The sequence below is a fragment of the Melanerpes formicivorus genome, unplaced genomic scaffold (assembly GCF_026170545.1).
Source record: "Melanerpes formicivorus ecotype bairdi unplaced genomic scaffold, bMelFor1.0.p_v2 SCAF_50, whole genome shotgun sequence".
Classification (NCBI taxonomy): Eukaryota; Metazoa; Chordata; class Aves; order Piciformes; family Picidae; genus Melanerpes; species Melanerpes formicivorus.
Window position 1 is genome coordinate 1,937,054 of NW_027142402.1, and position 24,632 is coordinate 1,961,685.

At 41.3% G+C, this 24,632-nt stretch overlaps 1 long non-coding RNA gene across 1 annotated transcript in view; it reads right to left on the bottom strand.

The window, feature by feature from the left end:
- Positions 1-1,160: 1,160 nt before the first annotated feature.
- LOC137452182 (uncharacterized) overlaps positions 1,161-24,632 on the bottom strand; it is a 31,899-nt gene continuing 8,427 nt past the window's right edge. The window contains exons 2-3 of the long non-coding RNA XR_010989996.1: positions 2,576-2,780; positions 1,161-1,242 (exon numbers count right to left, since the gene is read on the bottom strand). This is a non-coding gene — a long non-coding RNA (uncharacterized lncRNA). The remainder of the gene's footprint in view (positions 1,243-2,575; positions 2,781-24,632) is intronic.

Below are 24,632 nucleotides of genomic sequence, written 5' to 3' on the forward strand. Positions count from 1 at the left end.
CTTCTGGTTCCCATGCTCACACTTCTCAGGCTGCTGGGCATTTTCTGTCAGTATTTTTTTAGCAGGCATTTTCTTCTCTTCAGTAATTCTCCCCTTTTAACCAGGCTGCCTTTCTGACTGCCCACATCACAGCTGCAAACAGCTAAGGGCAAGGACTTTCTGCAACAACAACAACAAAGGCACCACATAAGATGGAATTGTGTGATTGTGCAAGTTACTTTCAAAGGCTATGGAGTTCTTTACTAAGCAGAGATTTTAATTAGGGTCATTCCATAGAAATACAACAGACCATCTAAGAGGTGTGTCAGACATCTACATATGAGCTATTTCAGTTCCTTCTGTAAGAGGAATTGTTTCCCAGCTCCATGGACCATCGTTTAGCTTGTTTTTATTCTCTTCCCGTTCCTGAAAGGGGCCTCTGAGAAAGCTGGGAAGGGGCTTTTTACAAGGGCTTGTAGTGGTAGGGTGAGAGGGAATGGATTGAAGCTTGAGAAGCTGGTGAGGGGTTTGGATCACAAGCCCTATGAGGAGAGGCTGAGGGAGCTGAGTTTGTTTAGCCTGGAGAAGAGGAGCCTCAGGGGTGACCACATTGCTGTCTACAACTACCTGAAGGGAGGTTGTAGCCAGGTGGGGGTTGGTCTCCTCTCCCAGGCAACCAGCACCAGAACAAGAGGACACAGTCTCAAGCTGCACCAGGGGAAGTTTAGGCTGGATGTTAGGAAGAAGTTCTTGACAGAAAGAGATTGGCCGTTGGAATGTGCTGCCCAGGGAGGTGGTGGAGTCACCATCACTGAAGGTGTTTAAGAGGAGACTGGATGGGGTCCTTGCTGCCATGGTTTAGTTGCTAAGATGGTGCTGGGTGATAGGTTGGACTGGATCTCAAAGGTATTTTCCAACCTGGTTAATTCCATCCATTCCTAGATTTAGACTGGAGATTAGGAAGAAATTCTTTGTGGTGAGGGTGGTGAGACACTGGAACAAGTTGCCCTGGGAGGAGTTTAAATCCAGATTAGATGAGGTCTTGGGCAACCTGGGCTAGTGAGAGGTGTCCCTGCCCATGGCATGGGGTTTGGAAATAGATGATATTTAAGGCCCCTTCCAACCCAGACCCAACCTATCAATCTCCATGCAGTGCACCTTACCAGTCTTTATGTTATTGTGTCCTGTGTTCGGCGAGAAGGAAAACTGAGTCATTTTCCAGGAGCTACTGGCTGGAATCGGATTCCTGATTGACATTGGGGCCTTAGAAAATGTCAGGAGAGAAGTTTTTTTACTTTTTACTCTTTTCCAGTTGAAATAACACCACCAAGCACCTGACAATACACCTGGAATATGCTTAGCGATGGGGGATTGTTAGGTATTGGAAGAGAAGATGAAAAGCATAAATTAGATGGTAAAAATGTGGAGAAGTGTATCTTGAAATGTGATCATAATCCAGGCAGTGATCTCTGCCTGCTAGAATAATATACATATGAAATAATAATGAGGACTATATATAAAAAAGCTATTAAAAAATCCACTCACATTTCTTTTGATAAAGACAGAGGAAAAGGCTTTGGGATTTCTCTTATTGTAATAAATAACTTAAAATGCATGCCAGATTGTAACAAAAAAACTCTATCCAATTTCTCCTGTGGGCAGCATTGTTCAATAATCATCTGCTAAGGAGCAGCTTCTACTATCTTAGTCTCTGTCAAAGTTAAGATATTTGGCTAGATAAACTACTGGTCTGATCCATTATTGCTAATCCTATGTTCTTATGGCTATTTATTTCCTCAGTAACAATTACTTTGAACTGGATAATGCAATTTAATGCCTACTTCCCTTGTTACTTGGAATGAATAATACTTAGTATAATAGGCAAGTCTTACAAAGAGCTTTTACTCCTGAGCAGTGAAATGATGCACTGACATTTTCAGGAGTGAATAGATTTCACAACTGACACATTAATAGGCTTTAAATGGAGAAAGGTCTGGTTGTACATCTTCAAAAAGCTTCTGAACATAAGATAAGTCTTTCCAGCATAGAGATCTGATACTTCTAAAGATTATATACTGGTTTTGGGGGGGGGAATTTTTATTATGATTATTTTTTGTGATTTTTTATTTCTTTTAATGTCAAAATTCTTTGTCAACATTGCTCTTGTAGAAGTGCTGGGCACCTGAAGCTACCATTAGAAGTTTAAACCTTAAGTGTCTTACATAGCAAATGCTTTTAATTGGTCTGTAAACACATTAGTGCACAACATGCAAGATGTTAGGGATGATGTTTTGGTTATAGAGCCAAAGAATCAGTAAAGTTGGAAAAGATCTCTAAGATGTGGAGTGTGCCCAGAGAAGGGCAACAAAGCTGGTCCAGGGTCTGGAGAACAGGGCTGGAGAGGAGCAGCTGAGGGAGCTGGGGTTGGTTAGTCTGGAGAAAAGGAGGCTGAGGGGAGACCTCCTCGGTCTCTACAAATCACTGACAGAAGGTTGGAGCCAGGTGGGTGTTGGTCTCTTCTCCCAAGGAACAGGCTAGAGGACTATAGGAAATGGCCAGGGGAGGTTTAAGTTGGATATTAGGAAATATTTCTTACCTGAAAGAGTGGTCATGGACTGGAACAGGCTGCCCAGGGAGGTGGTGGAGTCACCATCGCTGAAGGTGTTCAAAGATCATATGGCCATGGCACTTTGGGACTGGCTCCGTGAGCACAGTGGTGTTGGGTTGACGGTTGGACATGATGATCCTAGAGGTCTTTTCCAGCCTTAAAGATTCTATGTTTCTATGAACTTCAACTTCATCTAGGTTAGAAGAAAACAGAGCTTCTGAGGAGCCAAGACAGAATGGCTGAAACACTGAGATAAGACACTGTAGATGCGTTCCTCAGTCTGTTGCTGTTAATAGTCTAAACAAATTTATCTCTTGATCTCTGCAAGCAAGCTTCATGCCTGGGTTTCAAATGCTCCTTTTAGCTAATGAATGCCTAATCCTCCCCCAATAATGTATATGCTTCCTAGGTAAGGTGAGTTGCAGGAATGAATTAATTTAAGAACTATGAAACAATTACCACGGGGAGCTCTATCAGTATCCTTAGCAGAGATTACAACTTGTATTTCAGAGAGGTCATCAAATTAAATGCAAGCCTTAGCTTTCATCTGTCTGTGCTATGAGACACATTGAAATGGAGAACTGCAGCAGGTATAGCTAACACTAATCCCCTAAACTACTCAGTGTAACTAAATTAAATTAAGTATTTTTCAGGAGTGAAGTAATTAAATCAAAACCTTGTGTCATGCCATTGTAGCATAACTTGCCTCTCACCAGATTAAACAAATTCCCAAATGCCTTCTGAAAGATAAAAATTAAAACAAACATGAAAGAAAAAACCAAAACCCAACAAAACAACAGCCCCCCAAACCCAGTAAATAGAGATCATGAACATTATTATCCATCCATGTAAAGTAGGAGTTCCCTTTCGAAAAGCAAGTGGAGTGGAACGAGTAAGACTGCAGCCCAGCTGCAATGCAACCCATTCAGACCAGCACCAGGAAGCATGTGTAAGGAAATCCACACTACAAAATATTGAATTGGTGAGGCTGAATCTCACCACAAGGGAATGCATTTTGGATTTTGCTTATAGACTCCTTCACAAAGAGCACCCAAAGCAGCCTACTCCTCAATGTAGGATAATTAAGCAGTAAAAGCAGCTATGTTCAAAGTGATTCTGCAGGCTTCAAATGACTCCTGGCAGCGATTTGGTAAAAGCAAAACAAAACACAAAGTTCTCATCCCAGGTGTTCACTCCCTTAGAGTTACTCAGTTCAAGGTATGAGGGACATTCATCGGTAGCAGAAAGCTCTGACTGAAATGTTAACATTGTTTGAATCATTATCTGTCTTAGGAAGGACTACAGTTTGAGGTTATCAAGACCATCATAATTTACGTTATTTTACTTTTAATTGTTTCAGAGAAGTGCTACTCTGTTAAAAATATCCAGAAGCATGCCAATGAAAAGATTGTAAAAGTAAATTACACTACTAGAGGGACCTTTAATAATAGCAGCAGTGTGAAAAGCAATTTGGTTTATAACACTCCATATGTTCCAAACTGTCCCTTTATGCATGGCCAGCTCTGTTCTATAGCTACTATTTTGATTTTAATATGAAATTGGGCATACAGAGCCTTCTGTTACTTTTCATCTAAGAATAAATATACTCTTAATGCTGATATTAGGGCAAAAAAAGAAAGGCAATTTCGGTTTCTCTTTTCTACGCTGTTAAACAAAGGAAGAAAATGAACCTTCAAAACGTCTTGAAGCCACCACGTAAATTACTCCTTGTATTTGAATATTCCTCATACTTTTCCTTCCCACTCAGAGGAAATAAACTAATTTCCACTGAATAATTGCACTAATATTGCTGAGATCTTTGTTCATGAATGCAGCAGTCAAACAGCAGCTCTGATCAGGTGGAAACCATTTCCTGGAAACAGGCTGCATGAAGACACAAAGCGAAACAATCCAACTCATTTCTTCCTCCTAACACTGCCTGCTTCCTGTTCTGTCAGAAATATTTTGGGCAGGGGGAGAGGGAAAAGAAGACTTTAAATATGTATTTAAACTTTAATTTTACTGACTTTTAATTGCAAAACATTTTTTTCTTTTACTTTATACTTAACTCTTTTGTTTAGTCACAGTCCTAATCAGTGGTGATGCTAAGGTGCAGGTAAGCGTGGAGCTGTCTGTTGATGGCATTGAAGCTCTGAAATGCACTCCACTGCAAAGACAGATGTTTTCAACAGTGCCTATTAAAACAAATATAGCCTGCTTTTCTAGGCTGGAGCTGAATATACAGAGGATTTGAATTCCATAATGGGATGGAAGCAAATATTTATATATGTTTCTAAACTAATGATATCCTGCAATCCTTAAGCGATTGCCTGAGAAAGGTGCACAGCTTTGCACGCTGCCTGGCTTGCTTATCTTTTTATTAACATGCCAATAAAAAGGTGCACATTACCCCTGAGCTAAACAGAACATTCTCACTGAACAGAAAAATACCAATAAAACAATTTCATTTATATATTTTTTTTTCCTGGTGCTTAAGATCTACTTCAGCTCTTGCTAGAAAATGTATCAGAAGGTAGAGAATGAAGCTGCTGCTCTCCAAACGTGAAGCAATATATCTGTGACATGGTTTGTAAATAGAATTGCTGTGTTCTTGACCTTTCCTGGCTGGTATTGCTGGAATCAAATTTCAAGGAGTGATTTTAATACATATTTGATGCTTTTATTTATTTATTTAGTGCTAAAGAAGAGAAGAGCTGTGAAACTAAGGAAGGAGAGCGAGAGATGGTACTGACAGAAGTTACGGCACTGATGGAATTAAGTCCCCTACACAGAGAGCCACGAAGTGCAAATTCAGCTGGAATTGGTGTGACTTACAACGTGACCCTCATTAATGTTAAAATAGCTAACAGCTCATTAACCTTTCCTCAGTCCCGGAGCAACACCACTGAACAGCTGCTACTTTTCAAGCCCTAGACACTGTGTGCTTCTAAAGAAAAGCAGGGTTAGTTCATGGGGATGTCCTGAAGAGCAATCCTATAATTTTCATGTTCTATGAATGACTGTGAAGAATTATTTTTAGCTACATGGATTCATGCCCTGTAAATAGTGTATGTCCTAACTTGTTTGTGACTTCTGTCCCAACAGCACCTAGTCCTATCTGACGTTCATATCATAATAATTCTATCACCTGAGGTGAGACACCTGCATTTTCCGTGACAGACTGGGAAAATGTTTAGCTAGGAGCACATTAACATAATCCAGACAAAATTTCCAGCCATCTATTGCCAGGAATTGTTGACCCTAGCTGAAGCTGGGTTTGTATGTATTGAGGCTGATGCACCCACGTGCGGTCTCAAGCAGACTCCTAATACCCTTAAGATCATCAAGTCCAACCATTACCTAACTGCCAATCCTAGTGCTAAGCCATGTCCCTTAGCACATGAACTGGTGTGCAATGATACATTAGCAGAGATAAGGCTGTGGCAATACCCCTGCTTAAACTTGAAGTTAAAAACAAGAGCAGATACACCAAGAGGCCATTTGATAACTGATCACAGCATTGAAGCATCCCCAAGCACTTACATTTTCTTCCTTTTTCCTTCTTGTTTCTTTGGAGAGCTCAAACCTGCTACTGCAATCTAATTTTTTGTTTGGGTTTGGGTTATTTTTTCATTGCATATGCTTTCTACTTACTGAAAAATCACACCACACTCTGCATTTTAAAATGTTCAGAGACGTAGCTAAAGGAGTCACCTTTACAAATGTTTACCTAGAACTTCAGCTTCAATGAGTGGAGCTACCTTGATTTACACCCAGCTGTAGATCAGCTTCAGAAAACGCTTTATAAAGTTACATTTTAAAGCAGATGACTTTTCTGTCAGGGGATTTTAATAGGAACTGATGGATGCAGCAATAAAAGCTTAGTGAGTAGCAGTGTGTACACCTCCCCACGCCATATTTCATTTCTATAATCCATATTCCTCACATTATGTTAGTTTTGCTGTAACTTCTCTGAAATTTGTCATCTTCTGGGGGAAAAAAATAAATAAATAAGTAGAATTGGTAGAAAACTGGGAATGAACTCTTTGTGTGCTTGGATTATGTCGTCCTGAAAGACCTGGCAGCGTTCTTGAGTTCCTCCACTGGAATCTTGCCTGATCCTGACCCAAGAGCTTTTAGTCAGCTTCTCATACACACCACACAGCAGTTCACTGGGTTTGAGCTGCTCCTTCACATAGAGGAACTTCTCTACTCATCTTTCCTAAAGAGCCTTGAAGTGATCATATAGTTGGATTAGGTGACAACAGATTGTTGTCTAATCTGTTTGATTCCCAGGCTGCATGCATTTATGTACAACACAGCTGAGCAGGGGCTCCCTTCAGCCTTCTCCAGACTTGTATTGTTTCTGCAGTTCATTAAAAATGTGGATGGGTTAAGAAGTGAAGTACCTGACAGAGTACATCACCCTCTCCACTGAGGAAAAATTATTCTGCCAGGTCCTAGGTTACAGCTCTCTACAACTACTCAAAAGGAGACTGCAGTGAGGTGGGGATAGATCTCTTCTCCCTAGTAGCAAGTGGTAGAATAAAGGGAAATGGCCTCAAGTTGTGCCATGGGAGGCTGAGGTTGGATATTAGGGAAAAAGATACATACTGCAAATGTGGTCAAGGATTGGAACAGGCTGCCCAGGGAGGTGGTGGAGTCACCATCCCTGGACATGTGGACATGGTTTAGTGGGCATGGTGGTGTTGGCTCAATGGGTGAACAGAATGATCTTAGAGATCCTTCCCAACCATATTGATTTTGCAGTTCTATGAAATGTAATCATTATTTCAGAGAGAATAAAAGAATCATTCTCCATGATAGGGTGCCAAACCAAACATTTGCTGCAGCATTCAGTGTTCATGCAGCATATACAAACAGCTAAATGTCCACAGGGGTCAGAAAGTGCTATCAATTTCTTGTGCTGTACACTGAAGTGCAGAGGGCTTTGCTGAAAACACTCATCTAGGTGAATCAATGAAAGAAGAGTTGAATTCAGATCTTGTTCACTGAGCTACACCTTCTCTACTCATACTATTGGGTTTGTCCTGCTGTCAGGTGGATGGATATAGAAAATAGTTGAATCCACAGTAAACCTTTACAGCTTTTCATTCCAAAAGATGTGGGTTTGTTTCTTTTCTTTTACCTGTTATAGGCAATGCAAGGTGGGAAAAGATGGTAAAGTTATATTACCTGAATAGCATTTTCTCCAGCTATGGCCCCTCAAGGACATTAGTAATTTATATACTCATTTATCTTTAGTTAGAAAGTATTATGCAGTTTTATCTGAAAACACATGAAAAGATCAATTACAGGACTATGAATTCTACATGGTCAAATGATTTATTGCTTGATCATCCAGCAGGACCTAATAATAGCTGTAATAAGGAAGGCTTTGAAATAAGTAAGATATTAAATTGATTCACCATATGCTCATAATCATCATTTTCTTGCTGAGGGTCAGAGCATGGCTACCTTTAAAAGAATGAGACAAGAAGTGTAGACTTCTCTGCTAATTGGTGCTCTAGAAGTAGAGAGAAATTGGCACAAAATATGTTGAAGCTTGTAGTAAAGCTGGCCAGGGCACTACATTTCTCGAGTTTCCTGAGTGGTGAAATACTTTTTAAAGAAGCAACAGCAGGAAACAGATGGCAAAAGAAGAAAATAAACTAAGGGTAATAAGGAAGGTGGAGGAGAGAAGTCAACAAGTGAAGCAAATAAGCATTCTACAGGAGATTAACATTTTGTATTCATAGCCAGCTAAAAAAGTTTTCAACCTGCCCTTCTTTTGCTATGAACTGGCAACCCCTAGAACAATCTGAACAAGCGATTCGTTTAATCTCCAGACGTCTTAGCTGATAAGTTCAGTGGATTTGTGTTTTCTCAGTGAATGCTTAGCTAAGAGCAAAGCAGGTAGCACCCATAGCCAAAGAAAACAATTCTGAGTAAAGAGAACAGGCTTGGGAAATACAAAATAAGATAAACAAAATGTAAAGGAGAGCAAACCATACTGTCCTGATCCCCAGACAGCAAAAGGGTGGCTCTCCCAGACTGCTCCTACTTTTATCCAGAGCTGCTTCTACTTTCAACCAGTTCTTAAACTGCACTGAGTGTAAACATAGTACTGGAAATATGACTTCATTGTTCAACCAATTCAGTCACCCAGTGCTGCTGGTAGACAAGTGTTCTGTAGAGGCTGGAGAAAGCCAAACACAAAGGGAAGACAGACCGCCTGATGCTGGGAAGCATTTATTCACCACGTGCACTGATGGGCTGACAGTTTACCCTCTGGAAGGTTGTAATGCTGATATCACTGCTCTGTAGTATGCTGCTCTAGGAGTAGCACTATAGACTGGTAAGACAAACAGGTCCCTGATGCAACTGGTCACTAACATTTATATTTCTGGGTTGGAAGGGACCTCCAAAGGTCATCTATTCCAACCCCCTTTCCTTAACTTATAAACAATAAACAAAGTACTTTCAGTGTTCATATCTGCAGCTCTGGTCTCAGTACTGCAGTTGCTGAATTGACTTCTAGAATTTTCTGTATTTCAGGGAACCAACAAGTTGTAGTTCAGATTTTTGCCACTTAGCATCTGACAGAGTGGGAGCAGAGCAGTGATGCTCCAGAATAAACAGAAGTTACAATGCAAAGATTTGTGTTTCTTCACATCCTGACCATTTCAATTTTCTGCAGACTGGAAACTATGTCATGCTGACAGAGCAGAGAAAACATTGCAAATGCACTTTGCAAACCTGCTGGTAACAGCACAAGACTGTGGCTTCTTCAGACACCAAGAACAGTGTCAGACTGGTACTCTGAAAAACAACTTGAACATGCAGCAGTGGAGCTCAGAGAGACACAAACATATTGTGACCTGCTCAACCTTGCACAGTTCCCCACATGAGCCTGAGCCCAGCTCATTAGTTTCTCACTTAGAAAATGTTAGAGTTGATAGCTTTGTCTATTTCTCTTCCTAGATGAAACCCACTGTAGCTGGGTTTGAGAATGAGACTGTTCTTAATGTCCACATGACTAAGAAAAATAAGACTGAAGGGGAAAGTGTACAAGGTCTAAAAGTTGTTCAGAACTTTGAGAACTAGAAATTCATAATGTCATAAATGTTTCAGTAATAACTGAGTTTGCAATTGCTCAGCCACTCAAATGTTCAGCCTTGACATACTATTATCATGTCTTACTTTATACATTAACCTTATTTCTTTAAGTAGTTTGAAAAAAAACCAAACAACATTGACAATGACAAACAAAATACAAAGTGGAGTTGTTTTATGTGGAGCTTCATGAAGGTGTGAAACAAGCTGAAGAGAGGGAAAACTAGAAAAGAATTAACGCTCACACCTCTCCATGCTAAAGGACAGCTGTAGTGCACAGTTTATGTCTGGCTTGGGATGTGTCCCCTCTGAGAATAAAGAGGAACCTTGGAGCTCAGTATTTGAAAGCCTCAGCCTTGAATTGACAGCATTCTCTGTTAGGAAAGAAAGCTGCTGAGGTTTGTGTGCTAAACCTCAGAAAAAGGCACAACACACTGCTTGTAATACAGGGGAAACACTGAGAGAGAGCTGCTTAATCCCTTTGACTGATGGAGAAAGGAACAGGCACCTGTACTGGGTCTGGCTGGGATGGGGTTACTGTTCCCCACAGCAGCCCCTATCGTGCTGTGCTAGATTTCAGAGCAAAGCAGCACACCAGCGTTCTGGCTGGTGCTGAACAGAGCTTGCTCAGTACCAAGGGCTTTCCTGTTTCTCATTCTCCCCCCTCACAGTGGGCAAGAGGCTGGGAAGGGACCCAGCTAGGACAGTTGACATGATCTGAGGAAAGAAGTGTTCCATCTTACAGCTCACTATGCCCAACAATAAAAGCACAGCAGAAGGAGAAACTTGTGCTCTACATCCTACCAGGTGTCCTAGGAAGCTGGGTTGCAGCAAGCACAGGTGTTGCTTGGGAAGACAAATATCATAACCTCCTCCTCAATCCTCCTTTCCCTGTTGACTTCTACTTCCTGTATTTTTTCTGGGAAAAGGAATTGCTGTCACTGAGTATCAGGTCCATGTCTTAGCTACAGTCTCCTCAGAAGGAAGCTTTTCCTTCTCCATCCTTCTGATATCTTTGCTCTGTACCCCTTCCTCCCCTTCCCCCCATCATTAAGGCTTCTTTAATTCCTTTGAATGTTCTGATTTCCTTCTCTTTCACGCAGTTCTTGGTCACACATGGACTGAAACCTGGCTTGACCACATTGGGTTTTGCTGCTTTTTAATCTTTATGCATTTATTTGTGCTTACATGGCCATTATTTACTTTTCTTCCTGGTGTGACCTACCTAGAATAGATTCTCCCTTCTCCACTTTTGATTTTTCATGAATTATTGAATTTCAGCCATTTTTATTCAACTTCTTTCACATTTCCTCCAAGTCAGCTTTTCTCACAGTGCAATATCTTCGTGTTTGCTGACCTCTCTACAGCACCCTATCAGCATTTCAAACTTAATGATATTATAATAATGGTATCCAATGTGCTTCCCAACTTTAACCTTGTTTATCTTGCACCAGGAGCCTCATTTTCAATTATTTGGCCCTTTTGACCTCATTTGCTGCTTGTTCAACTTACTGTGCAAGACAGAAATGTTTTAAAAGCCCTTTTATTTTTTTCCCTTGTAGCTTCTTTAGTTCTGATATTCTGTCAGCAAAGAAAACCAGCAATAAGCACTGCACTGCTAATTCAGGTAATTGTCTTTTACATAGATAATCTTCTCTATCACCTCCTTATGCTGTGTAGCCTTGTCTGTAGCAACACAAGATAGGATTTTCCCCAAGAAATTGTGTTTATTTTCTCAGTTATTTAATTCAGCCCTTATTATTTTGTCATGGCAGTCAATAATTCTTTCTCCTGCAGATGCTACTATTGCCCCCACCTGTCATAGTATCATACTATTCTCATACCTCTTTTCCCCTTCTTGTATATTGCTCTAAAGCTCAATCCAACAGTTCCTGTCCAATCCACCTCTCCCTGTTGGAAACTGTTCTCCTTCTCCTAAAGCAGCCTCTTGCTTATAAATGCTATTACAATTTTCTCCTCTTCCTCCTCTTCAAACCATTTTGACCTTTACTTGTTTTCTGGACCTCTCATAATGCCCTTTCTTCCTGAAAGTTGGTGATGGACATCTACTCATCAGACAACTGCAGTTCTGGCCAAATAAGTTAGAAGAAATGCCCATGCAGTCCCAAAAGTGACAAAAGTTAGTGCAAAGCTTATTGCTGGTCAGCAGTGATGGTAAGGCACCTTTCACAAGGGTGATAGGATGAGAGGGAATGGATTGAAGCTTGAGGAGAGGAGGCAGAGTGGAAATGAGGAAGAAATTCTTCCCAGTGAGGGTGGTAAGACACTGGAACAGGTTGCCCAGGGAGGTCATGGATGCCCCCTCCCTGGAGGTGTTCAAGGCAAGGCTGGATGAGCAACCTGGACTGGTGGAAGGTGTTCCTGTCCATGGCAGGGGGGTTAGAACTAGGTAATCTTTAAGATCCCTTCCAACCCAAAGCATTCTATGAATAATCCTGTATTTAATAGATGGCCACAACTATTAGCCAGACTGTCTTGGCCTCACTTCCTCAAGTCCTGCTGTATGTGTTTAGAGCTGTAGCTGCTTTAAATGTCTGTTCTGCAGTGTCAGTTGCAGCAGCATCTTAGCAGCTTTCCCTGTCCTAAGCCACGCACTCAGTGAAATTGCTTTCAGCCTGCAGGGTGCTGTTCAACCAGAGGGATCAATATTTTGCATGACTATGTATTGATGGAGGATTTCAGAGGAATGGTTCTTTTGCTAAAGCTGCAGAATCAGAGACCTGGCATTATTGTGAAAGCTGATTGAATTCTTCTCAGCTAGAGCTGCAACATCACAGGTCTTTTTCTGTCGATGGCTCATTTGAAAACAATGATTTTTGTGGAAGAATATAGTCATCATTTGAAATTACTCAGCTGTATTATGCATTGTAGGCTCAGCCTATAGACTGACAGCAAATTATTCAATATTGTCTGAAGTACTGAGTATTCTGAATTTGCTCATGTAAAGCCTCATTGGCCCCATTCTCAGCTCCAGCAGCATGAGACACTCAGCTGAAAGAAAGCAGAAACTGGCTTTGTGATGACTTAGCAGTTCCCCAGCAGTGAAAGGATCATTCATTCTTTCAGACTTCACAGAACTGTCAGCTGTGCTTTTCCATCTATCTGCATGTTTATGTGTGGAATGGCTGCCATAACTCCTTCCCAGCACATAAAAAAATAATTGAATACCCTGTATTCATCCTGGAACAGGGCTTTTGAGAACTTGGGCAGGTGATGGGATTCTGTCTGCATCCCAAAAGATGCAGATGGGAGAAAATTCCTCTATGTCAGCTATTTCACACTCTCTCCCACAGTTCCACCCTATCCAGGCTGCTGTTGAAATCCTATCTTCTTATCAAAGAGCTGGCTTGGATTGCTTAATGAAAGAAGCTGCTCAAACACTATAGGAGAGAGTAGTTTCTGCTGTGCATGTTGACCACCCAAGATGTTTCTGTGTCAGGTATGCCATCTTAGACACTATTTTTTACTCATGTTTGCAGACAACACTGAGTTGAGTGAGTGTGTTGATCTGTTTGAGGGTTGAAAGGCTCTGCAGAAGGACCTTGATAGCCTGGATTGATGAGGCAAGGTCAATGGGATGAGTTTCAAAAGGCCAAGGGTTGGGTCCTGCAGCTGAGTCACAAAACCCCAACACACCCCAGGCTTGGAGAGGGGTGGCTAGAGGAGCAGCAGGTCTCTCAGGAAGGTGCTTGGCATTCTTGCAATTATTCTAAAGAATGAAGAGGTCCATCTGAGCTTCTGAAAAGGGGCCACAGGCTCAATATGGGAGAAGAGGAAAGTTTCCTTCTCTAGGTACAGAAAAGAGGATTGAGAAGTGGCATATCTAAAGGAATGCTTCAGGGAAACCAAACTAACCTGGAACAGACACTGAAAGGGAAGGAATATTTTCAGGAGAGTGGGATTGTGACTATTTCCTGGAAACAAAAGCAAAACAAATAGAAGACAATCCTTCCCCCCCACATAATTTTATAACAGCAACACTGCAGTTAAGACGAGCTCTGAGTGTTTTAGGGGTTGGTTGGTTGGTGGGGGGTTTTGTTTGGTTGGTTTGGGGGTTTGCTATTGTTTTTGTTTCTAGTTTTCCCTAAACAGCTTACACTGGGAGAAGTCCCTAGTTTTATAAACATTCACCTGCAAATAGGCACTTGCAGTTACTAAGGTTCAGATAAAATCAAATCTGATACCAATGACTGTAAACCAGAATCTGGGAACCCTCCACAAGAAAACAGCCTCTGCAAAAGAAATGCAAGCACTGATATTTATCTACTAATATAAGAAAGCCGTGCACCTATGTCAACAATGATGTAAACCCAGCAGAAATAGACTCACAATCTCTCTTTGCATTTAGAAAGAGATGGTAGAGTCATCTCAGAAGATGATGAAATACCTCCCACTCCCATAGTAACTCTGGAGGTTGTTAAGTGGCAACTACTAAAACTAGATATTTTTAAATCAGTCTTACATTCAATAATTTTAAAAGACCTGGCTGGAGAGCTCTCTAGACAATTGATATTGATTTTTCAATAAGTCTTGGAACACTAGGGAAGCTCCAGAGGACTGGAAGAAAGCTAATGGGTCAATACTTCAAAAAGGCAAGCAGGATGAGCTGTATAATTATTTATCCATAACCCAGCTTTGATCCCAGGAATACACTGGAAAGTTTCCTGCAGGGCTCAAAGCCTGAAGCATTCAAAACAGATAATGCAGAAAATGTCAATCAGTGTTGATTCACCAAACCCAAGCATCCAGTTTCTAGAGCTTTCCATCAGATCACATGAGTGATATGTGTCATAGCTCTGGGGCAATCCTTCCATGTGCTTCAGTATTCTACTTCCTATGACAAACATTTCAGAAACCACCTCTCTGGCAACCTGTTCCAGAGCTGAGCTAACCTCATGGTAAAGACCTTGTTCCTAATATCCAACCTAAATTTGCTCTTCTCTAGTTTGAAGCCATTGCCCCTGGTCCTGTCCCTGCAGGCCTTTGCAAACAGTCTCTCTCCATCCTTCTTGTAGCCTCCTTCAGGTACTGGGAGGCTGCAATTAGGTCTCTTCAGAGCCTACTCTTTTCCAGGCTGAACAACCATCAACAAGCACAAAACCCACAAGAAGCTCCTTGTATTTCCACTTAAAAGCACTGAAGAAGCAGAATGCAAAGTTTAACATCTGCAGTTGGGATGATTTGATTTTTTAATGGGGTTACAGCTCCAAATCTATGACATGCTCTTAGTCAAGTGGTTGGTGTTTATTCAGGTAAAAGACATCTTCTCATCTATCTAATGAGGATTACAATGGACCTCAGGAGGTTATCAGCTTATGGAACTTCAGAGTAATCAGTAATGTTTTACCAAATCATTTTCCTGAATAGACACTCCCAGGGAATTCATTTAGTGCCAGAACCTCAATTAACCAATGCACTTAAGCACATGCTGCATTTTAAGTCTCACTAACCTGAATGGAATTAGCTCCTTAAGTATCCTGACTGATGAGACAAGGCCTAAGCAGACATTTAAAGGGTTTGTTAAACTTATGTCTCTCCAAGAGCATCTGGTAATTGCTGTCCCCCACCTGGCAAATGTACTAGAAATATAGGTTGATGTTCCAGTCTCTTTTTAGAAAGTTTTAAGACAAGAATTTGGATGACTGCTTCCTAAGTAGTTGTGTTATAGGGAGGTTATTCAGCTGGGCTGTTTTCCACTCTTCTTCCAGAAATTGCCCAATTCAAATGAAAAACTCAGAACTTCTCTGAGAGCTACACACAGATGGATCCACACTCTAAAGAAAAAGAAGTCATAAACCAGAATATCTTTGTCTAAAAGACACCTTCCTATGTATTTGGTTTTATGTCTTCTGCTCTCTTTGAAAGTTCAAGAGATGCTGCAATTGAATTCTATTAATTACATTTAACCTGTTACCAACCTTCAATTCAGACATGTCTGATATGCCTCAGCTGTCTGACATTACTCAGGTTGCTGAAAGATTGCTCTGAGATAAAATTATAGAGAGAGGTAGCATGCTTTGTGACAAGGCTGGTAGTTGCACAGGGAGTCAGGAGAAGAAAGAACAACAGAGGTAGGGGGCTAAGATCCCACAGGAAAAATAAATATAAGGGAGAAAAGGGAAAAATCACTGACCTGGGCATTGTGCTGCAGGGTGCACCAGGAGCCACTGGCTGAGCACTGTCACAAGTGCCAATGGAGCTGGAAGCCAATTCAGCTCTCCAAGGTGCAGGGTCCATGCTGGGGGGCACAGAGGCCAGTCCTGACCTTGCTGTTCCCTCCTGCCCAGCCATGGCTCTCTGATTGCTGCCTCAGTGCTGGGCAGTACACAGGCTTCTAGCATGGCAGCTAAACCCCAGCTGCCTTTCATCTGCCTGACCCAAGAAACAATTCCTTTCTACTGTGAAGGTATACTGCTGGCAGAGCCTCTGTTTGCCCAGCTAAAGATTTCTGAAGAAGCAAACCCAGAAGAGAATTAGTAACTGCACCTGGCTGCTGCTAAGCCATCCCTCACCACCTGATGGTATCAACCTAATCAGCTGAACTGACATTAAATGGAGTCCCATTGCAAAGTGGGGCACCTGGAGACAGTTATGCTATCAGCCATCGTTAGTGCTACCACAAGCAGCATAGATTCCATGATATGGGATTTATAAAAGGTGCATTTTTGTCCTGAGTTTTAGCCATCAAGTTTGTTCTACCAGACATGCATGGTGCTATCAAGTGTGCAACACAGTTCCAAGGAGTAGTAGATCTGAAGAGCATTTTGTACCTACTGAGACTGCACACCAGGCTGCAATTAACCATGAACAGAGGTGTGGGGGTCATTTTACCATTGCTGAGTGAGAAATTCTTACACTTCTGCAGACAACTGGAGCAGAAAAAGTAGCCAGTTTTTGCCAGTAGCTGACCTGCTGTCCCTGAGGAAGAACTTTCCAACCACTGATTCCTTCCTAATCTCTGGAAAAAATCATATTTAAAACATCATTTGTTCCCCATTTTGGTACAGGTCTTCTGAAAGATAATAAAGCATAAGGAATCATCAACTGAAATTTGTTACAATAATCAGAAATCAGCTACCTGTGGAGATGCAAGGAATAAGAAGGAGGATTCTAAGGCAAAAACAAGTTAAGGACATGGACTCACTCAATACTTAGCTAAGAAAGTTTCAGTACCAAATATAGCCTGGAACTGTTCTTCTTATCTTATTCTTCTCTTAAGGTTTGCAATCAAGTACTCTGCTTTCTGTTTTAAAGGGGGAAAAAAATGCAATCATTTGCCTGACCTAAAATAGCTGAGATTAAATGAAGAATTTTGAAGAAGCAGGAAACTTGAGGTTTATGCTTCACATGGGAACATACTCAGGACATTCAGTTCCATTGCAGAGGCTGTTTAAGTGCATGAGGTCTGTGTGCAGCATCTTTAACCCTCAGAAAAAGGACTTTTTCTTCCAAACTGTGACTGCCTTTTAGGATACCACAGGCAATAGCTCAAATAAATCCAAGAAACTTACTCTGGGCTGATTTGTATTTAAAATATACATTTTAAAGGGTGTGTTTTCCACCTGCACTCTGAAATCCAGTCACAACTGGACCTGCAGTCACTTGCAGCAATTATATTCAGCTCCTCTTATCACCTGCTCAGACATCTTGGTAGAAATTCTGAAGATCTTCACTCTTTCTACATAATGAGAAGCCCAGGACTAGGAATTCTGCTGGGACATCCAGGAGCCTAATCTTTGGACTTGGCATGGCCACACTTAACATTAGAGAATGTATTAGTTTCCCACAAGAGGTCTGTGCCAGGGGACAGGACCTGCCTCAGTTTTCCAAACTCCTGCCTACTTTCCTTCTCTGTAACCTTCATAGAATCACAGTGGAGTTTGGAGGGGACCTCTGGAGATCACTTAGTCCAACCTCCCTGCTGAAAGAGTGTTACCTGGATCAGTTTGCAGAGGAAGGTGTTCAGGTGGGTTTTGGAAGTCTCCAGGTAAGTAGATTCCACAACCTCTCCAGACAGCCTGCTCCAGAGCTCTGCCACCCTCACAGTGAAGCAGTTTCTCCTTAAGTTCAAGTGAAACCACCTGTGTTCCAGTTTGCACCTGATGCCCCTTATCCTGTCACTGACAACCACTGAGAAGCGCCCAGCCCCATCCTCATGACCTCCACTCTAGATATTTCTTTCCTACTACACAGCGCCTAAGTCAAGGAGGAGTTAAGGAGCATGGACAGATTATTCAGAGCTTCTCTGAGCCACGATTAACTTCATCTAATTTAGTTCACATTCTGTAACCAGAACTCAGATTGGCGTTTGTCATGTAACAGAAGACACAGCACAGCACAAACAGCTGGCTGTGAGAACTGCAGGCATTTCCCTTTGACTCAAAAAAGCAGAGTGCTGTCAGTGATACCTGTTTCCTGTGTACTGTCATCTCAATAATGCATGAAAACATCCACGCTGAAACCCTGAACTGCAGGCAGCTGCAAGCATCCTTACATGTCTGGAGAAGATTACTGTTTGCTGCCTGCATAGACAAGAGCTACAGGGTTTAAAAATCCTGTGTGGAAATGTTTGCTGTCCATCTGAGTGCATTTAACATTTCTTTCTTTTTTTTTCTGGTGGAACATGCAGAGACAAAAATCAGAGCAGCTTTCTCTCCTGCCTCCCCTACAACTACACCCCAGGTTTAAGCACTGCTGCTTCTGGAGGCCAATGTGCCAGCAGTATCCAAGGAAACTTTCAGGCTGACACCATTTATTTTTTCCATCCCAAATCACTGTGATTGTGCTTGATTTGGAGTCTCAAATGTTTCTAGAAATACTTTTAAGTGTGTGATTTTTACCCTTTTAAGCTGTCAGGCAGTGGTGGGGATTCTTTTTGTTAGTATTATTATTAGTTTCCATCTCTTTGGAGTTCTTCTGGGGAATACTTCTCCGGTAATAAAATTCCACCTTTTCCCCAGACCTTGGAAATGATGAGTACACAAGCATGACACCAGGTTTGAAGTCAGACATCACAGTATTTGATTCATCTCTTGTTCCATTCCTTAGCCTGGAATGGTGCTGATGTTTTCTTCCCTTCCAGAGACGTGCTATGTGCTGTCATATCCACTTGCAATTAATACATGTCTGATACAGTCCAATGGCTTCAACAATTGCAAACCTTCAAATATTTCTTCAGCTTCTCCTAACCAGGTGTTGCCATGGTATCCAGTCTGGCAGGAAAAAATAGCAGAGTCTGCATTTGACAACTGTGTTGATGAGTATTACTGCTTTGTCTTACAGCTCTAATAAAAACACTCTTCGTGCTAAAAACCATCAGAGAAATGTGGACATCCCATTAGGGTTAAAAGACTGCACACAACTTGCTCATAATTCTGTAAGTAATTTTGCAGCTCTCTACCCTTTGTTCACAGTTGAAAACAGGGAGGAGGCATTCAGGGACAGGATGTGCTTTTACTCTGCCCCAACCTGAAGTATCTGATATTCCAGTTAAATTTTTAAAGGTAAAGAATAAATGAATATGAAAGATTCATGAAAACTGCATGGTGTCATCTCAGATTTGAAATTCTAAATGGAGATGAAATTAAGCTTGCTCCTCCACTGGGCTGGCACTGGCACTTCACAACTGTTACGGGACAGGAGCATCTCTCTGATGAGGAGATGCTGGGAGACACGGGGCGCTTTTAGCCTGGAGAAAAGCAGCCCGAGACAAAATCTTCTCAATGCAGACAAATACCTAAAGGGAGGAGGTCATGAGGATGGGGCTGGGCCCTTTTCAGTGGTGCTTAGTGATCTGCCCCTTGTCCTACATTATTTCATATCACTTAAGATCACATTTCCTATACTGCCAACACAAATTTTGCTAGGAGAGAGTTCTTAATCTTTTTTCCCTGAGCATAGAAAATCTTGTACCCAATTTTACCAAGAGAGGAAACCAGACTCCTCATCTTCAGACATGGTGGAGTCACTGTCCTTGGAAGTGTTCAAGAAACATGTGGATGTGGCACTTCAAGACATGGTTTAACGGCCATGGTGGTCTTAACTTGATGGTTGGACTCTATGATCTTTTCCTACCCAAACAATTCTATGATTCTATAGTCTAAACCACCTAGAGAAGAGAAGACACTCACTGAGACTATAAGGTGACTTCTTTTTGCTAACAGAAGACAAAGAAAGAGCAGGGATGGAAATGTAAAGTAGGATATTATATTAATTTTCAATAGAGCCCTAATCTCCATTGTCCTCCCCTGTGGTTATCAGCCCAAACTGATAGATGCACAATAGGCTTTAATTACTTGTCTGCATTTAGGACATCTAACTGTCAGATTACAAATGTGTTGCTTGGCAAATACAGACATGGTCGTTAAGCACATGGAAAATTTGCATCTGAAGAATTAACTGTCACTTGTATGTCCTGCTGGGAGTAAACAAGAGCTTTGAAAAATGGCATCTGAAAAGCTAAAGGTATTCATGGAATGGGTTGGGCTGTTCCAACCCCTCTGCCATGAGCAGGGACACCTCCCACTAGCCCAGGTTGCTCAAGGCCTCAATCACCCTGGTGTTAAACACCTCCAGGGAGGTGCAACAGGTCACATTTTGGTGTGTTTAGAGGAGTGGCCCATTTAAAATGTGGCTCTGAGATTCTCTTTTGAATTGCTGTCTCATGTGACTTCAGGTCACCTAGTCAGGGCTTCTGGGTCACTTGGTTTAACTCTTCAGCATTAGCAGCATACCTTTAAGCATTAAACTCTCCTCTGCAACCAAATTTCTGTTACTGTATCTATTGCCATGTTTGTTCAAACATAATGAAGAGTTTTTGCTTCTTTATTGCTCTTCTGATGAATGCTTTAAGATCTAGTTGAGGATGTTCCTGCTTACTGTAGAAGGGGGTGGGCTGGATGACCTCTGGAGGTCCCTTCCAACCCAAACCACTTTATGACTCTATGGTTCTTTTGACATCACATCATGCTCTTTCAGTAACTAAAGAGTTAACCATGGAACACAACTGAAAACACAGAATAAAGTGGAAATTAAGTTGAATAAAAAGCTTCACTTTTGGGGGTTTTTTTTGAGTCTGGCAGACTTCTGATTAATAAGAGAAATAACTGGAAGTGCTGAAGTATAGCAAAGGATATTCCATCCTTTTCTATAAGCTGAATTAGAAGATGAGCCTGTGAAAATGAAGAGTTTAGCAAGATTTGCATGAAGTGATGAATCTAATCAGGCCCTGGAAGGATCATTTTTCTCCTGCTTTTTCATAACAAGGTTAGAATTCGTAATGATTCTTTTTGGGGGAGCCTCCAAATTACAGAACCCAAAAGAAAACTTTCTTTATGGTTGATGTATTCCAGCTCCACCAACACTTTAGTCTTTCAACTAAGGTGTGATTGTCAAGGAACTAATAAATAAAGCTTTTCATTCATTAAACAGAAAATAATAGTTCAACTTCTCTTTTTAAAATGGACCAAAGTGCTTTCTAAACCCCACTACCTTCAACTTAACACTCCTTGTTCCTGTACTTGTGGGAATAGTGAAGATTTAATTCCTGCTCTGATGAATGCAATTAATAGTTGAGCAGCATGGGCTGAACAGCAGTGAACCCCAGGGATCACAATTAAATGTTGGAGATGTCTACATCTGGCAGTATCTCCTTCTGTAACAGAAAATAATGAAGCCTTACTTGAACCACCTAAGCTAAAAGTGAGGATCTTCATTTTCCCACTGTGGCCACTCTCACAGACAGGAAGCACCAAGTGCTGTTGGGATAATGCTTAACCCTTGTCTTTTCATTTCAGTGTTCATCTCTGCTACTTCTTTAACAAAAAAAAATGATGCATCTGCCTAGAAAATGCAGTTCTTTGCCATTGTGACTATTCTACAACTCAATTAGTGCTCAGCTTTCACTGCCTTTGTCCCCCAGTGTTCTGGTGTCCTGTGATCTTACCTTCACAGCGCTGTTGATGGGCCTTCTGGATTTTTCATGGTACACACATTTTCACAACCTTGGTGATAATAATTGGTCTCTCAGGAGTTTTCCTTAATATATCTATCTTACTGGCAGTCAGAAATAGATATCAACTCTCTGCCTTCTTTATCATCATCATTCAGCAGAGACATGTAGAAAAGAGAGTGTGAGACACCATGGCAAATGGAACAGCAGCTTTTCTTCCTTTACACTTTCCTATTCAGACTGTAAGAAGAAAACAGTCAGGATCAGGGAGGGTTGTATGACCTCTGCTGTGTTTGGAACCTCTGGAACTTAAAGTTCTGAGAACACAGGCAGCTCCTGCAAAACACTGTGATGAAACCCTACAAGAGAGTGTGGGTCCAGTGCTGAGGTATGTTGGGCAACTTTTCATATTAATTGAACCATAGAATGGTTTGGGTTGGAAGGGGCCAGGAAGATCATTTGGTTCCAACCCTCCTGCAGTGAGCAGAGACATATTCCACCAGCCCAGGTTGCTCAAGGCCTCATCCAACCTGGCCTTGAACACCTCCAGGGAGGGGGCATTCACGACCATCCTGCAGAATCTGTTCTAGTGCCTCACTACCCTCACTGTCAACAATTTCTTCCTAATCTCCAGGCTCAATCTTTCCATGGCTGAAAACACAGAAACATTTCCTCCTGAAATTTTAGTTCCACATTTCTGAAGGGCCATTGTCAATGAGGTTTGCTAGGTGAGAAGCTTAGGTCCTATCAAACTCAAGACCAGCTTCATCCTTTCCTTCAACGACAGCTGAATTACACCACCTCGGAAGGTGTCACAGAAATGGAATCCTTACCCCTTTCACATTGTGTGATGTTGCTATGCATGCTCAAATGTTTGATGTATTCCACCAGCTGGCTGGATGCATTGCAGGCAGGACTACAGGGGTTTGGGTTGTACCTATCTGTTTTTTAAACACTGAACATCTGCACTGCAGCAAGAACAAGGTAGGGTACATCTCAAACCCCACTGTCAACTGCATGCTGAACTGCTCAGGTGTTTTTGTTGCTGTTTTGATCTGAGCATAGCTTGAGTATTATTTTTTTTTCAATGTAGAACAAGTATGAGGTTCAGGATTTTAAAGCCAATGAAGCTGCTAGTTGAGAAGCTGCTTAAACAGAAAGCAAATTAGAAATTATCAGCTTCAGCTTCTCTTCTGTGCTACTAACTCAAAGATGGCATTGCAAACAGGAGAAGTGCAAACCCCCATCTTGTTAAGGAAAGCAGCTACTGCAGATGAATGGGGATATAATTCAACATAAAACCACAAGGCCTTTCAGCACATGAGTTTTATGGGCACGTGCAGCAAGTTTTCTGACACTATAAAGCTTCAGAGGATCCATTACTGCCTTCTAGTTTACAATCTGTGCACTAACAGGTTTGATGACAGACAGAGCTATTACACACTCTATTGTGCCCATGCCAGCACTTCAGAGACAACCACCAAACAAAAGATGAGGAATAGAAAGAAAGTCCTCATGTGTGACAAAGTCCTCTGAAACATTACAATACATCTGGTAGAGTACCACAGAACTCCAGAGGGTGACTGTGTCCTGTGAAGAAAGAGTCAAGCCAAAATAACAGTTTAAGTGCAGTTCTTTATAACTATGAATGAAACAATTAGTGCTGAAAATTACCTTGCAGGGCAGCACTGCTGAAGCACACACTCAGAAAACAGTGAGGTGACTTCTTAAAAAGAAATCTTTGGGGGGGATATGTCTAAGGAGCATCTTTCCTGTATGGCCATGAAAGCATTTGTGAAGATGATGGATGGAGGCTAAATAGCACTGGGCAAACAGGAGGCGTTAAGACCTGCAGCACTCCCCTCCAGTGAGTGGTTGGAGCATATGACAACCACAGCTTGCTTTCATCCTTTCATCATAAATCATTGGGGTAATGCAACAGAAAAAGCAAAGAATTTAGAAAGTCCAGGGAGGCTGCTAATTACCACAGTCAGGTTTTTTGAAATGGGGATTTTGAACGCAAAGTAATATAATGTAATATAATGTAATATAATATAATATAATATAATATAATATAATATAATATAATATAATATAATATAATATAATATAATATAATATAATATAATATAATATAATATAATATAATATAATATCCTTCCAATTTATCTTCCATATTTCTCAATAGACCCCTTTAACATGCCAGACTCATGTCTCCCTCTCCCTTTACTGAGATCCTATCAATCACAGAACCACAAAATTATTCTGGAGGGATGGGACCATGAGAGATCACCTCCCAACCTCATCAACCCCCTGCTTCACCTTTGTAGAACGAGGTCAGCAGCCATACACTTGTCTGGTTTGCATCTACCAATGGCCCTGCAAAGCTTCTAAGAGTCTTAGTTCTTAGAAAACTCACTTTCAACTTCCTTTCAAACTGATATTTTTAGGGCAAATTAGAGCGGTTTTCCAATATAAAATGGCACTTTCCAAATCCTTTCACATGGCTTGCAATTTTGTGGCAACATCATACCCTGATCATACACCCTAGATAGTGTATAAAGAAAAAAAAACACATTGATTTCTTCCACTCCCCAATTTTTTTTTGTTGCTGTATTCTCCTTTGTCTGGTGGGAAAGCTTGAAGAGGTTGGAAACTTCCCGTGATGCTTTGATTGCATAAACCTTGCTTTAGTTCCCATTGTAATGAGTAGGAGGTCTGTTTTAATACTTCAAGAGAGACTCTAACTGCTCACTTTCCTTATCTCTGGCACATTTCTAATTCAGGCACACATTATAAAAAGAAATTCTCCTCTGTTTTCATCAAAACCTGAATGTTTTATTTTATCTCTGTGTTAATGATGATGTCTCATGGCTCGTTTGTTCACACTAATAGAGTTTTACTCTTCATTGATAAGGAATTCAGAAGCATTTCGTTCTGTGGCTTTGCAGAATGAAT